A 13,142-nucleotide genomic window follows, 5' to 3' on the forward strand; every position below is an offset into this window, starting at 1 on the left:
AAGGAAAGTCTGAGAAACTGTCATAATCAAGAGGATCATAAGGCAACATAACTAAATATAATGTGATATATTAGATTGGATCTTGGAACAGAAAAAGGAGGTTAGAGAAACATTAATGCAATTCAAATAAAAAATAAAAGTGAATAATGATGTATGAGTATTGGTTCATCATTTGTGAAAATGGACTGTAGTAAGATGTTAACAATAGGGGAAGTTAAGTGTGGGGTATATGGGAACTCCATGTACTATTATTGAATTTTTTCTGTAGATGTAACTCTATCTAAAATAAAACGCTTATTTAAATAGAAAAAAATGACAAGCATGTATTAGATGCTATGTAATAGTTTTTTATGTTCCATGACTTTAATACCTGTGGGTTGAAGTATCATTCCTTTTGTGAATTTGGACCAGAAGAAATCTGCTCGTTATAGCCTAGTTTGTTATAGAGGATACTGAGCCATCCTTGTGTCCCTTTCCACTGACACCAGCCTTCCTAGCTCCCAACACAGAATTCTCAGTACATGTTGATTACATGAAAAAAAGATCATGACTACCTCTTCCCTGATAAATAAGTAGAAACAAATCCTCGTTCAGGAATGAAAACCAGTCTTTTTTTTTTTTTTTTTCTTTTTTTAAGTACAGTCTTTTGATTCTTAATAAATCCAAAAATCCAAGTACAAAAGTTTTGAATGGATATTGCATAAACCCACATATGTGTCTATTACAATCTTTGCATGACAGTACTTGCTTATCAATACTTTCAATAACTAATTTGCAGTGTCAAAAGTAAGCAAATTCATTCATAGTCATTGCCCATAATTTGGCACTTGAGTAGCTCAGCCCAGCAAACAGTAGTTTGTTAAGATGTAAATTTTTGCAAGTCCTGGTGCCAGGGTTACTTCAAGAGTTAAAGCAGGCTAGGTCTGTGGTTGCAGAAAGGGGTCAGCCTGTTTCCTTAGAGGCGGGAATTCAAGAAGGGCTTAGGGCTTCTCAGATACCTTCAAGCAAACCCATCCACCAAATTAAAAACCATATAATGTGAATCTCCCTTTCCATTCCTAAATGATTATGAAGGGAAAGAGGATTATAGAGGCAATATGTTTAGAAGTATAACATTTTTCTTTTTTCTTTTCTTTTCTTCTTCTTTTTTTTTTTTTTTTGGCTGCACCACATGGCTTGTGGGATCTTAGTTCCCAGACTAGGGATCGAACCCGGCCCTGGCAGTGGAAGCGCTGAGTCCTAACCGCTGGGTCACCAGGGAATTCCCTAGATGGATAGTTTTGACCTTGGAAATATTCCAGCATTTTTACCTTTATGGTGGCTTTGCGTTGTGGCGTTCCATTGTGCTGTCTTTCCCTGCCATCTTTATCCACATGGATCTCTAATCTGTCTACTCCAGGGCATGATTAGCCAGGCTCCGTCTTCTCCTCTGAAGTGTTGCAAGGATGAGTAACTGAGGAACCATCAGGGACCTTGGGAGATACTATCTATTTAAATGTGAGGATATTATTGCAATTGTCACCACCTGGTTGGCAAAAGGCAGAATCTCAGAGCAGCAGCCATATTTGGCAGACAGGTCAGAGAAATTGAAATATCATGCCCAGTGAAGCAGGACTCTTGATTTAACTAAGAGATGAGAGCGATAAAAGAAGTGGGAAAAAAGGAAGCATTTCCCAAGTGATTTTGAAAACAATACTATATTATGCTGGAAAGATAAAAAGGGTGTTTAAGGTACATATCTGATTATTTGATTACTCTTTCCTTCCTGAGATCTCTTGTAATCAATTTTTTTTTGTTTTGAGTTAATAATTTTCTTTGGCAAATTTGTTAAATCATACTATGCTGACTCAGAATTGCTGACAAATGGAATAAGCCTAGCTCCAGTTAACTTCATATTATCAGTGTTTTTTATTTGCTTAAAAAAAATCTATATATCTTTATTAAATGGTATCAAAAGCTCCCAACTGTTTAAGAGAATAAACTTTTGTTAAGAAGTATAACATGCTTTTGAAACGCCTATTACTAATCTTAATTTGGCTTGTTACTGTGAATTGTTTAAACCTCAAAGATTTTCACTTTGCCCCTCTAATCCAAATTGTTATACATTCTAATGCATAATAAAATTGTATCAAATTCAGCCCTTTTAATACTTCAAATTCACCTTGTCCCAAAGTATTTGTATTTGCTTGCTTGCGTGTGTGTGTGTGTGTGTGCGTGCGTGTGCGCGTGTTAAATTCTAGGGTGTTGGACTCACGGGTATGTTTTGCCCCGTTTCGTAGAGTTTTGTGCTGTAATGATTGGGCTGATAGTAGCCAAAAAGTTTTACTTCAACTGAGACTTTATGGATGGAATTCTCATCCCTTTTCCTGCTTGAGAATCCGATTTGCGTGATGTGCTCCCTTGATTTCCTTGGAATTGTTTTCGTCATTCAGAGAAAGGGTTAGGGAGTCCACCTGCCAATGCAGGGGACACGGGTTCGTGCCCCGGTCCGGGAGGATCCCACATGCCGCGGAGCGGCTGGGCCCGTGAGCCATGGCCGCCGAGCCTGCGCGTCCTGAGCCTGTGCTCCGCAGCGGGAGAGGCCGCGGCAGTGAGATGCCCGTGTACCACACACACACACACAAAACCCCAAAAAACAAAACAACAACAAAAGAAACAAACAAAAAAAAAAAAAAACAAAGAAAGGGTTAAAGCATCAATTGGGTCTCTAATGATGAATCCCTAAGGGCTTGTAACAATAGAGGTGGGTCTTAGTGGTCACCTGCCTCTTTATTTTACTGCTGAGAAAAGTGAGGCTCAAAAAGAAAAAAAAAGATTTCTCCAAGCCTACAGGAAGCAGTCAGGTCAGTCTGAACCCAGGTTTCCCCAAAACACACCCCGTGTGCCGTTGGTACATCTCAGGAACGCTGTTTGTGGGGTCATTCCCAAGTTCTTCCTTACCATTCAGGCCAATCACATGGTGCTACTGTTTAGAAGGTCCCTTCCCTTTCTCTGGAGTCTTTTAATAGAGTGAGAAGTTCTGTTGTTTAATATGAGGAAACTCAAATTCATTGAAATTTAAGTTGATCTTCCACCTGGACTGAACACATGCACGGTCATGCTGTTATTTCTGCCCCTGGGCATTTGTATGAGCTGCTTTCCTGGGGCTGCTCCAACCTTTGCCAAAACCCTTTCATCCTCAAGGGAGTAGCAGAAATGAGAGAGAAATCATCAAAGCACATGCTTTTGAAACTCCTATTACTAACCTTATCAGATTAGCATATCAGACTGTTGTTTTCAGTTAAACCCTATCCCACTTTGCCTGTTGAAAGAAACAGGTCAGAAAATATGGAATCCCAAATCGGTCTCTGCTACTTTATGAGACGAGACACGCTAAAGATTGAGACTTCTCTCTTAGCACCATTTTAACTCTAAGGAGACTAAGGTCCAGAGAGTTTAGGTCACTTTTATACATCTCTGAAGTTGTCAAGAAAGTATCTCTTTACCTCACTTTAAAAAGAGGAACTTTGAATCTCTGAGATTAGATTATGAGAAATATTGGTTCCTTAGAGAAACCTATCTTTAAAGGATATCATCAAACTGCTCTCATTTAGACTACACTGATCATTAAAATCTGGGTTTTAAAAATAAAGGCTCTGTGGATTCAGGGGTAGAGTATTCTATTATGGCTGTGTCCCCAGATGTAGCATTTGCTCAAATCACCCAGAGAACCTCTATCTTCTTCCACTAATTCTCCATGTGTTGCCCTCCCATAGCAGAGAGCTTGATCAGAGATCACGGGGTTTTCTTTATGGAGGAGAACTATATGTAGTTAGGAATATGAATGCAGTTTCAATTCCCTTCTAAAGCCCACCCATCAGCAGCAACATGTCATTTATTGACATTCTTAGGAAGCAAATTACAGCTGAGAACTTTTGAGATCTATAGTAATATATTCAATTCTTGTTTATATGTGGTAAACTTATAAACTTTGAGAAGCAATGGAAGATAATTCTATTAGAAACATACGCTCTCTAATTTTGTAACAGCATACTTTAAACTACCTATCACTTTTGTTTTGCTTTCCCACAGGCAGCATTGCTTGGGGTTATTGTAATACTGCCAAGTAAATTCTCCTGAAATATCATGCAAGTGCATGCCCAGGCTACCAAGTACATTCCCAACTGTTTAGCAATACAGTGTTTTATAGTAATTCTGAGAGTGTACCCTGTGGTCCTATGTACTTACTGAATGGGCATCTTTATTACCTTTTAAGTGAAATAAAGATTAGAAAACATTGATTTACATAGCAGGGTGGCTCCCATATAAAGCAGCAAAATACACCCATACAGGTATGAACATTGAGCTTATAGGCCATGAACATCAGCCCCTTTCTCCAACTTAGTAAAAGCATTGTTGCAGACATTGATGATAATAGCACAGGATTAAAGAAAAATTAAATCTGGAACATCACTATGAATATAAATTTATGCCCAAATATTCCTGTAGTGAGGGTAATATTTTGGAAATATTTTATTGGTTAGCAATTCATGTTTTTCTTTCTTCTGTTGTATTTCCCCACCATTAAAGTTGTATCATGAAAACTGTGGTCCCAGGGAAATAAATAACAGTATTTTTTAAAGGGCTATAATTAGGGGAAATGAAAATATGACAGAACTAGAGGTCTGGGCACAGGAAGCTGAAAAGAGAACTTTTTGGTGAGGGGGAAATGGGGAAAGAGCACAAGCAGCAAGAGGTCAGGTGAGTTCTCTGATTTCCCTTTGAGATCAAAATTCCTTTGGAATAAAGGGAATAGAAACATCTAGATTGTCCCTGAGGGAGTCCCAGTGGATGATTGTCCTTCTCTCTTCTCAGGGTATCTGGGAAGAGAGAGCAGGCTTAAATCAATCATATAAGATAAAGAAAACTTTATCATCATCATTTATTTACATTCATATATTTATGTGAATTTAAGTGCATGCATTTCAATTGTGTTACCTTCCTATTGATACAATTAATAAGTTAAAGGAAAAAAATAGCTAATGGTTTTAGGCTAACGGCTCATTTGAATATTAACAATGACTCTTTAGGTTTATTTCATGGACAGTTTAAAAATATATATCCACTTTCCTTGTCAAAAACTATTTATGGGGCTTCCTTGGTGGCGCAGTGGTTGAGAGTCCGCCTGCCGATGCAGGGGACGCGGGTTCGTGCCCCGGTCCGGGAAGATCCCACGTGCCGCGGAGCGGCTGGGCCCGTGAGCCATGGCCACTGAGCCTGCGCGTCCGGAGCCTGTGCTCCGCAGCGGGAGAGGCCACGACAGTGAGAGGCCCGCGTACCGCAAACAAACAAACAAACAAAAAAACCAACTATTTATGTATTTTACAAATGAAGGAGATATGGCAAATAAATAAATAACACAACTGAAATTTTTAACTTGATGATATGATCTTTGGGGTTAAAAAAAATTTTTTTTTTATTGAAGCATTTGTGAAGTGCTTGCCATTTTTCAAAGTTCTAACGAACATAGGAATTGAAAGCTAAGTATACATATAAGTACTTTAAAATGAATATACCTCTTATGGAGAGCAGCCAAAGGAGGGAACCCACAGGGAAATCTCTTTAGAGCCTGAGGCTCTGCCAAAAGGGAGGCTGGCATTTTGTTTCGCCTTTGAAGCCTGCTCATCCACTGGCTAACTTGGCACTCTCCTTCACCGGAGAAGGAAGAGCCAGGAGGTGAGGGGGGCTTGGGGAGACATGGGGGCTCTGCTGGGTGTGCGTCGGGCAGGCACTGGCCAGTGGGAGAGTGTAGGAGAGCACAGGTCTCTTCCAGCGAGTCACTAGCCCCATCAGTTCATCCTCCTGCTACAGGGGTGGGGAGGGGTACTTTTCTGAATCAGTTATGACCACAGTGGTTTTTTAAATGAAGAGAACTATGGTGTATAGACCCAAACATAATTGGAGATTATGAAATCAGACTTTATTTTCATGAAGAAGACCTTTTATTCTTCAAGAAAGAGGGGTGAGAGGTCAGCTGAGCAGCATAGGGAGCAGTTAGTGGAAAAACAACACATTTTCATGTCTTTATGATGAGTCCAACCCCTCCCTGTTTGAAAGTAGCTGTTCTTACGCACAGGGTTAAACCTTTGCCCGGGAGTCTTTGTTCCGTGTTAATTTACTAAGAAAAAGCATGCTTTCACAGGACTGTCCATTAAGCTTCAACCCAAATCATACTTCAAATTTTATATTCCTGTTAGTGGGATCTGAAATTATGAAGGTTTCCTGGTAAGCCATACAAAACCCAAACTGAAACCAGAATAAAATAGTTCAATATCAAATTCTAAGTGATAGTTTCAACTGGGTGTTTTGTCCATGTAACAGTGTATAGACCTGTAATAATTCTCTAGGCAGTGGACATAAAAAAAGAAAAAAAAAAAAACCCTCTGTAATTTAGTTTCCTCTTGCCTCTCACCCTTTCCTTTGCTCAATGAATAAGTGAATTAAGTATATGAAAATCCTCATCACAATTTCCTCCCCGCCGCATGAACAGAGGTTTGGCTACTCGCAGAAATAATTGCCTTCCTTCTTTTTACATGCACCAATAAACCGAGCTTCTGTTAAGTGACATGGGTGAGAGAGGAGGAAAACTTCAGTTTCAGAGGTTTTTAAAAAAAAGAGCAATGAAATGTTGCTGCTCATATAAGTTTTAAGGAGACATCACCTGAACTGCATACTTGGTGAGCTAGTCTTAGCAAGTATGGCTTTGCAAACTGAATCTATTATGATGCACTGTAACTTCCCAGACAGAGGACATAGGCCCCTGACTGTTATTCTTTGATATCTGAAGGACTTTGTTATTAAAGGCTGAAGCCTAAGAGTGACCCTTCAGGTACAGAAAGGAGAGACTCATTGGCTTCTCAAGGGCATTGATCATCAAGGGTTTTTTTCTGTCTCAATGTGGATACTGTAGAAACATTCTGTCGATTCTAGGGGAAATTCAGCTGCTTTTTAGTTTGGATAAATTTGACCTAAATAGTTTTCACTCAGAAGAAATAGAGAAAGGAAAAAAGAAGGCAAGAACAATGGCTTAATGTCCATTGTGTCCTTGGTAAAACTGAACGGAGAACGTTTTAAAACTCTATCACTCTTCTATGCTCTTTCGGTTTAATTTAGAGCAGTAAGTGTTAGGAGGTGTGTTAGCTGCTAAGAGGAACAAAGCTAGGACGTAATTACTGTTCCTATTAAGATCCAAGGCACACCAGAAGAATGACTGATATCTGAAGATAAATGCTAGATCGGACCTCACATTAGTTGGGAAGAGGACTGATTTAAAAAACTTTCACAATTAGATCCTGGAACAGAAAAAAATAACATTAGTGGAAAACCTGGCAAAATTAAAATGAAACCAGGGGTTTAGTTAATGAATCACTGTTAGTTTTTTAAAAATTTATTTTATTGAAGTATAGTTGATTTACAATGTTGTGTTAATTTCTGCTGTATAGCAAAGTGATTCGGTTATACACACACACACACACACACACACACACACACACACTCTTTTTCATATTCTTTTCCATTATAGTTTATCACAGGATACTGAATATAGTCCTCTGGGTTCTACAGTAGGACCTTGTTGTTTATCTATTCTATGTATAATAGCTTGCGTCTGCTAATCCCAAACTCCCACTCCATCCCTCCCCTGGTGCTCAGTTTTGACAAACGTACCACAGGGATGTAAGAGGAGAACATCAGAGGACACTGAACTGGGGTGAGGGTGTACAGGGACTCTCTGTATTATTTTTGTGACTTTTCTATAAATCTAAAATTATCACCAATAAAATGTTTATTCCAGAGTATTCCAAATAAATACACCATGAAAAAATAAATAAAAGCTTCCAGAGACAGTTATGCAATTTCCTTCTATGCTGAAGCTCCAGGGCACTTTGAAATACTGTCTTGCAAAGGTGGTGCTTAGAGATCTGTTAGATCCTTAAATGAGTGGACTGGGCAGAAAGCCTTGACCTTTAATTTTGTTTGAAAATTACACAAAGAAACCTGTGTCGTTCTAATGATGTGCATCAGAAGACTGACTCTTGCAATGGGGTTGGTTAGAGTCTGGGATGTTTGTCAGTGAAGACATTGTCTTTGGACCTGGATACTGAGACCATCATCTTCCAGTCAATGAGGCAGAGATTCTGGAATGATCGCACTCTGGAAAACAGCCTGCTTGAATCCCAGTAGCAAGGGAGTGTTCAGGTCCTGATAGAGTCAAAGTGAACTCAGAGAAAGCTGCTGAGATTCTAGGGCAAAACACTAGCCTATACTGTGCCTCAGTTTCCGCAGCCGCTAAGGAGAGCAGGATAGGTTGTCCAAAGATGTTTTCAGAATAAGAGCAGTTAAACAAGCTGTCAAGGATAGCTCTCCCTCCTCAATGTCATCTGCCTGCCATCCAAATTCGGAGACAGTCCAGTCTCCAGAGCAAGTCCTGCACTGTCTGGAGACAGAACGGAAGATTACCCACACAGGGTGATCTGGGGGAAGGCAAAAGGCCAGGTGCTCCAGAAACACTGTCTTCTAGAACTGAAAAGGTCTTGCAATTCTTGTTACTCTTTAAGTTAGGGTAGATTCTAGAAAGCATCTTTTAAAATGCTGCTTCAATGAAATAATACGTCAGCAAACAAACTGTCAATGTCCCATTAATAGAGCAAGATGAAGAAAAGACTGAGAATCTCAAATCACTTTGCATGCAGGGGGGATTAGGAAAGGGAAAAACCTGAAGTTAAGGGCATTTATGACTCATTCCTCATCTATCTTTCCCATGTCCTACTTCTTCACTCCCTCACACCATAGGACATACCCAGCTCTCATCCACTGTGAGCTTGGGATTAAGGATAGAAACAGTTCCAGGTAAGATCTAGTAGCAGAAAATTCCTGCAAAAAGTCTGAAGTTGGAATGTTGGAACTGATAAGAGAAGTGATGCCAAATGAAACGGTGTGGATGAGCCTAGAGCCCTGTATCCCTCTTTCCAAAAATGGGTCCCATTTTTCTTGGGAGGGACTTTTCTATCTAACTACCACACAGACAGAAAACAATAATAGGACAATGAGATTTGGAGTCTAATTCAGAGAGGATGCAGTTGTTCTTTTCCTGAGCTGTCCTCATCCTGTCTCAAGGAAGAAAAGACCTTCAACTTCAAGACAGAGTCCAAAAGTGGTTAATTAGAATACTTGTATGTCTAATTAAAAATGAGAATGGTTCCTAATTATCAATTTCATTAGTATTCATTAGTATTTCAAGTGGATAATCATGGATTATTGCTATAGATTAAAGTGCATTGTAAGGTCAGTTCATAAAGGTATTTTTTTCTTACACAAAAGCACAGAGAAGACTCACTATTAGGCACCCATCCTATTCAGGGCGCCCACTGAAAATTATAATATTCTACCTGCAGTGAAATAATTGTAAAATTCCAATACCTTTCCCAAGGACAGAATATTGATATTTACCTCTCTTAAAAAGACGTGCTTCACCCTGGGAGTGCTTTACAAATATTACCTAAATTAGCTATCTTCATGATGAAGCCGACAGTCAAAACTGATGATCCTGAACAGTTACTATAAGTAGCAATGCCAATTTTGTTCTTCCTCTATAGTTTTTTCATAGAGTGACAGCATTGCCTTCTATCTAAAATTTGAAAATACCCATAATCAACCAGGAATCAAGGTCCTTGCAAAAAGAATAGAATCAAAAATGTTCTAAATTTTAATCTAGGTGGTCGTTATGACAAAATATATATTATAAGTAAAAATTCATTATGTGGCACAATTAAGGTTTGTGTGGCTTAATATATCTGCGTTATATTTCACGAAAGTGAAGGCAAAATAAGAGTGTAAGAGTACAAGGGATGAATAAAACTTAGAGCATTCTGTTTTTTTGGTTTGGTTGCTCTGTTCTTTCTTTATTACTTTTTTATTTTTAATAATTTAAAAATTTTTTTATTTTAAAAACATTCTATTCTATTCTGTTCTATTATTTATTTATTTATTTTCCCCTTTTCTTCTGAGACATATGGCTGACAGGCCCTTGGTGCTCCAGCCGGGTAAGGCTGGAGCCTCTGAGGTGGGAGAGCTGAGTTCAGGACATTGGTACACCAGAGACCTACCAACCCCACATAATGTCAAATGGTGAAACCTCTCCCAGAGATCTCCATCTCAATGCTAAGACCCAGCTCCACTCAACGACCAGCAAGCTATAGTGCTGGACACCCTATGCCAAACAACTAGAAAGACAGGAACACAACCCCACCCATTAACAGAGAGGCTGCCTAAAGTCATTGTAAGTTCACAGACACCCAAAACACACCACTGGAAGTGGTCCTACCCAACAGAAAGACAAGATCCAGCCTCATCCACCAGAACGCAGGCACCAGTCCCCTCTACCAGGAAGCCTACACAACCCACTGAAACAACCTCACCCACTGGGGGCAGACACCAAAAACAATGGGAACTACGAACTTGTAGAATGCAAAAAGGACACCCCAAACACAGTAAGTTAAGCTAAATGAGGAGACAGAGAAACACAGCAGATGAAGGAGCAAGGTAAAAACCCACCAGACCAAACAAATGAAGAAGAAATAGGCAGTCTACCTGAAAAAGAATTCAGAGTAATGATAGTAAAGATGATCCAAAATCTTGGAAATAGAATGGAGAAAATACAAGAAACGTTTAACAAGGACCTAGAAGAACTAAAGAGCAAACAAACAATGATGAACAACACAATAAAAAATTAAAAGTTCTCTAGAAGGAATCAATAGCAGAATAACTGAGGCAGAAGAACAGATAAGTGACCTGGAAGATAAAATAGTGGAAATAACTACCGCAGAGTAGAATAAAGAAAAAAGAATGAAAAGAATTGAGGACAGTCTCAGAGACCTCTGGGACAGTATTAAATGCACCAACATTCAAATTATAGGGGTCCCAGAAGAAGAAGAGAAAAAAAAAGGTACTGAGAAAATATTTGAAGAGATTATAATTGAAAACTTCCCTAATATGGGAAAGGAAATAGTCATTCAAGTCCAGGAAGCACAGAGATTCCCGTACAGGGACTCCAAAATAAATCCAAGGAGAAACACACCAAGACACATATTAATCAAACTATCAAAAATTAAATACAAAGAAAAGATGTTAAAAGCAGCAAGGGAAGAGCAACAAATAACATATAAGGGAATCCCCATAAGGTTAACAGCAGATCTTTCATCCGAAACTCTGCAAGCCAGAAGGGAGTGGCAGGACATATTTAAAGTGATAAAAGGGAAAAACCTACAACCAAGATTACTGTACCCAGCAAGGATCTCATTCAGATTCAACAGAGAAATTGAAACCTTTACAGACAAGCAAAAGCTATGAGAATTCAGCACCACCAAACCAGCTTTACAACAAATGCTAAAGGAACTTCCCTAGGCAGGAAATACAAGAGAAGAAGACCTATAATAACAAACCCAAAACAATTAAGAAAATGGCATTAGAACTATACATATCGATAACGACCTTGAATATAAATGGATTAAATGCTCCAACCAAAAGACATAGACTGGCTGAATGGATTCAAAAACAAGAGCCGTATATATGCTGTCTCCAAGAGACCCACGTCAGACCTAGGGACACATACAGACTGAAAGTGAGGGGATAGAAAAAGATATTCCATGCTAATGGAAATCAAAAGAAAGCTGGAGTAGCCACTCTCATGTCAGATAAAATAGACTTTAAAATAAAGACTATTACAAGAGACAAAGAAGGACACTACATAATGATCAAGGGACCGATCCGGGAAGAAGATATAACAATTGTAAATATTTCCCCAGTGGAGGAATTCAAGTACGTGGTGACAAAGGGTTATATGCGACCAAAGGATGGGACTTACGGGAGAGAGATTTCATGTCAGTAGAAGGAAGAAGATTCTTATGTTTAGAGACACTCAAGATGCAATCGGAGGCAATAAGTTTCCAATCCCTTTGGATACTTCAACCAGAAGCTGGAAGATCCTGTAAAGGAAAATCAGTGCATTGGCTGCATGGTTGTCCAGATGATGGTTATATGACTTTGGAAGATAACGTGAACATCACACAATATAAACAAGTAAAAATTTCAAGAAGACTTTACCCTCAAAAAATGCCCTACTATTTTTGATTCACGTGAATAGCAGGTGCTACTTGAACGATATTCAGATGCATTAACAGTCATGAAGAGACCGATTCTGTGCCTTATTCTGGCGTGTGTGTGTGTGTGTGAGAGAGTGAGTGAGTTAAACTCATCAGGGGTAATTAAGCAGTTTGGAATCATGATGAATTTTTAAAACAATTATTAGAATTACTATAGCGATCTTATAAAAATGGTCAAATTACTACAAATGCATGGCTCTACAAAACAAGGAGGTGTCTTGATTTGGAGCACAGTAAAGCGCACATCCCATCTCTCATTGTCTGTCCTCTCCTCTGGGGGTGCTCCTGCTCCTCACCGGTTAGGCATCTGAGACTAGCATCCCTTCTCTCTGCCAGCAGGCTGCCAAGAGAGAGCAAAGGTGAGCCCTTAAGCAGCCTGCTTAGTGCCCACATCTGTGGCTTCGAAATCCACAAGGAGGCTGTGAGGGTGAAGGATTGGGGTAAAGGAGAGAAGGAAGAAGCGGGGGCGGGGGGGGGGGAGCATGCTGCTCAGAACAGAATAATGAAGGAGGGATGGGTATAGAAGATGAGGAAAGACACCAGTAGGATTTCATTTATATTTGGTTTAGTTCTTGTCTGAATTAATCGCTGCAGAGGTAGAAGCATTTACTACATTATTTTTCCAACCAACTCTTCTTCCCACCCCACCTCAGGCTTTTTTTCCTTCAACTCTAGGCCCAGGAAGGAGCTTGGCTCTTTTGAACTCTTATCTGCAAACCTTTACAGCAATGCACCATGGAAATCAGCAGTAAAATGTTACTTTCTCTCCTTGCCCTGGGCTTAGTGTTTGCGGGTGGTTGGAAGTCTCGCAGTGGCTCCCTGAACCATTTCCATCCTATAATGTACTATTGATATTGGTTTTCTAGTGACTAGTGGGAAACAAAGTGTTTTTTTGTTTTTGTTGATTTCTCAGTCTCTAGAATATTTATTTATCTACTGAAAGTT

This window comes from Kogia breviceps, chromosome 20 (assembly GCF_026419965.1).
Source record: "Kogia breviceps isolate mKogBre1 chromosome 20, mKogBre1 haplotype 1, whole genome shotgun sequence".
In the NCBI taxonomy this organism is placed as follows: Eukaryota; Metazoa; Chordata; class Mammalia; order Artiodactyla; family Physeteridae; genus Kogia; species Kogia breviceps.